Raw genomic sequence first — 4278 nt, 5'->3', positions numbered from 1 at the left:
AAACATATAAAATTATAAAAGGACTGGACAAGCTAGATGCAGGACAAATGTTCCCAATGTTGGGCAAGTCCAGAACCAGGGGCCAGTCTTAGAATAAAGGGGAGGCCATTTAGGACTGAGGTGAGAAAACACTTTTTCACCCAGAGAGTTGTGAATTTATGGAATTCCCTGCCACAGAGGGCAGTGGTGGCCAAATCACTGGATGGATTTAAGAGGGAGAGATAAATCAGCCATGATTGAATGGCGGAGTAGACTTGATGGGCCGAATGACCTAATTCTACTACCTATCACATGACCTTATGAAACTCCCAGAGCACCCAGAGGAGACCCATGTGGTCACAGGGAGAAGATGCAAACTCTACACAAACAGCAATCGAGATCAGGATCAAACCTGGATCTCTGGCGCTGTGAGTCAGCATTCTCTACCAGCTACGCCACTGTGCCGCCATTACAGTGACCAGTGGGGCAAGTGGCACTAAAACTGACATCTCACAGTGTTCTCAGCTGCAACAGAAGCACAAGATAATTACCTTTGTTTTATTTTGAAACAAGTTGGTCAAACTGTACGGAGTTTGTACGTTCTCTCCGTGACCTGCGTGGGTTTTCTCCGAGGTCTTCAGTTTCCTCCCACACTCCAAAGACGTACAGGTTTGTAGGTTAATTGGCTTGGTAAATGTAAAAATTGTCCCTTGGGTGTGTAGGATAGTGTTAATGCTAGGGGGTTGCTGGTCGGTGCAGACCCGGTGGGCCGAAGGGCCTGTTTCCGCGCTGTATCTCTAAACGAAACTAAAGTTCAACCCAATGTGTACTCAGTCTGCACAATACTTGTGAAACTATGTGGCAGACAACAAATTCTGGAGAAACTCAGCGGGTCAGGCAGCATCTCTGGAGAGAACGAACGGGTGACGTTTCGGGTCGAGACCCTTCTTCAGACTACATATTGGCTACACACTGCCACAGAAGGCAGTGGAGGCCAATTCACTGAATGTATTCAAGAGAATTAGATACAGCTCTTGGGGCTAACGGAATCAAGGGATATGGGGAGAAAGCAGGAACAGGGCACTGATTTAGGATGATCAGCCACAATCATGGCTCAAAGGGCCAAAATGGCTGACTCCTGCACCAATGTTCTATGTTTCTATGAAACAACATATTTTTTGTTATGTTTGTCATTAATCTGTGCCCTCTCCTTTTAGATATGAACAGAAAGTGAATCTGACAGCATTTGCTGCGTTGATGTTAGGGTTTGGTGACTTCATACTTTTAATTAACCAATGGCACATGGGTATTACACAAGTACGTGATTACAATCAATTCTCGGATGACTTCTCTCCAGAGATGCTGCTTGTCCCGCTGAGTTACTCCAGCTTTTTGTGTCTATCTTCGTTTCAAAGCAACATCTGCAGTTCCTCCCTGCACATTTGGAACAGCCCCAGATAAGACACGGGGACTAGAAAACCTGCCCAGCCACGCCTGCAGCTGTAAATAGCTTCTGTTGGGCTACACGTCACAAAACTAGATCCCCATTGCGATACGCACAGTATTACCATAGCAAAAAGAATTACTCGCGACCTGTATGGGCAAAGCTGAAAATTCCCTTAGCTCCAAGTTTGATGATTCTACCTAATGGGTAATGCAGGCACCCGTTTTTAAACTCTGATAACAACTATTTTTTAGCTAGCCAGGATCGAGGTTGAACAAGTCTTAAGAGGGCTCTCGCCCAGAAATGTCACCCGTTCCTTCTCTCCAGAGATGCTGCCTGTCCCGCTGAGTTATTCCAGCATTTTGTGGCTATCTTTGAAGTTTAACAATGTGATGTAAAAATTCAGGAGACATTGCACTTAATTTTCAAGGTAGTTCGATCTCCGCACCTCCTCTAATCTGTTTCAAATTATGTGCAAGGGGAAAAAATATACATATATATCACTTCCCTTATCAATAGTTTAATTAATGGAAGAATGGCATTCTGCAATTCTACGAACAGTATGATTGATTGGTTTTAATGTAAAAATATGGAACTGCAGATGCTAGTTTACACCAAAGGATACAAGTACTGGAGTAAATTAGTGGGTCAGGCACAATCTCTGGAGAATACAGAGTCACAGTCTTACAGCTTGGAAACATGCCCTTCAGCCCAACTTGCCCACACCGGCCAATATGTCCCATCTACATTAGTCCAACCTGCCTGCATTTGGCCCAAATCCCTCTTACCCTGTCCTATCCACGTACCTGATAAATGTTTCTTAAATATTGCGATAATACCTGCCTCAACTACCTCCTCCGGCATTTTGATCCATATACCTACAATCCTGTGTGAAAAAGTTATCCCTCAGATTCCTATTAAATCTTCCCCCCCCCTCACCTTGGTCCAAACCAGTCCTATCCATGTGCCTATCTAACTGCTTCTTAAATGTTGCAATAGTCCCTGCCCCAACTACCTTCTCTGGCAGCTTGTTCCATATACTCACCACCCTTTGTGTGGAAAAAGTTACCCCTCCGATACCCGAGAAATCTTTTCACCTTCATCTTAAACGTATGTCCTTTGGTTCTTAATTCCCCTACTCCGGGCGAGAGACTCTGTGCATCTACCCGATCGATTCATCTCATGATTTTGAACACCTCTATAAGATCACCCCACATCCTCCTGTGCTTGCAGGAATAGAGTCCTAGCCTACTCAACCTGGATAGGCGATGTTTGGGGTCAGGATTTTTCTTCAATCTGAAGAAGGGTCCCGACCTGAAACGTCACCCATCCACATTCTCCAGAGATACTGCCTGACCCATTGAGCTACTCCAGTATGTTTAAGAAGGAACTGCAGATGCTGGAAAATTAAAGGTAGACAAAAATGCTGGAGAAACTCAGCGGGTGAGGCAGCATCTATGGAGCGAAGGAAATAGGCAACGTTTCGGGCTGAAACCCTTCTTCAGACTACTCCAGTGACTGGCTCGAGGTTGTTTTTTTTTTTTAAATTCTGGATTTTTTTTTTTACCCAATTTTAAATTCTCTTGCTATTGCGGTGGGGGTTAAAGTCCTGTGTGCAGATCATTAGTCATGCCAGGGATCTCCAGTCTTGTGTAACAGTATGAAGTCTGTCGCATTTGTTTCATTTGTATATGGAAATCTTGTTTACTTAACGAGGTACCTTTCTACAACAAATTTCATTACAATATGCAGCACCTTTACTCCTGCACACCTAGATTACATCTACAAATTCTCTCAGCGCAGTAGATACAAAGCTTATTCCATTGCAAGTTGGAACAACTTTAAAATATGAACACATTCTTAATTCCCTTCCAGTGTTATTGTTGCAGGATGTAAGCCAGGCATTTGTTCTTGGTCCTGAAACCATTAACCATTTACTTCCTCAGATGCTGTGGGAAATGTTGTCAAGCTGGAAAGGGTACTGATATTTTCAAGGATGTTGCCAGGTCTAGAGGGTCTGAGCTATTGGGAGAGGTTGAGTCGGCTGGGACTCTATTCCCTGGAGAGCAGGAGGATGAGGGCTGATCTTACCGCGGTGGAATATGAGAGGAACGTATAAAATCATGAGAGGAATGAATCGGGTAGATGCACAGTCACTTGCCCAGAATAGGTGAATCGAGGACCAAAGGCCATAGATTTAAGATGAAGGTGAAAAGAATTCTCAGGAATTGTTGGGGTAACCTTTTCACACAAAGGGTGGTGGGTGTATGGAACAAGCTGCCAGAGAAGGTAGTTGAGGCAGGGACTATTGCAACATTTAAGAAGCAGTTAGATAGGCACATGGATAGGACTGATTTGGACCAAACAGGTGGGCAGGTGGGACGAGTGTAGCTAGGACATGTTGGCCGGTGTGTGCAAGTTGGGCCGTATCACTCCATGCTGCCTGATTAACTGAATGTTCCCAACTTTTTCCCTTTTTATTTCAGGTTTCCAGCATCTGCAGTTTTGATGATAATTTACTGCGGAACGTAGTGGGTGGCTGGGTCACCTCAGACGTGACCTGGGGAATTGGAAGCCACTCCAATGGAGATGAGTGCAAGCAAAGGGAGGTCTCAAAGGCCTGGCAAGTACCCATAGTTAGGATCGAACCCGAGTCTCTGGTGCTGTAAGGCAGTAGCTCTACCGATACGCACCCTGCCGTTCTACCTCATTGCACTTGTGCATATGATGATAAACTCAAATTGACTATGATAATCAGCTTTTGCTGGCTGTCACATGTCCTGGCGGGTTGCATATCAAGTTCATTGGCATCAGAGGCATCAATGCTTGCTACCCAACAGAATGGGCCACAGAGG

Source organism: Amblyraja radiata, chromosome X (genome assembly GCF_010909765.2).
Source record: "Amblyraja radiata isolate CabotCenter1 chromosome X, sAmbRad1.1.pri, whole genome shotgun sequence".
NCBI classification, from domain to species: domain Eukaryota; kingdom Metazoa; phylum Chordata; class Chondrichthyes; order Rajiformes; family Rajidae; genus Amblyraja; species Amblyraja radiata.
The sequence above is the reverse complement of the archived record's forward strand: the minus strand, read 5'-3'. Positions refer to the sequence as shown.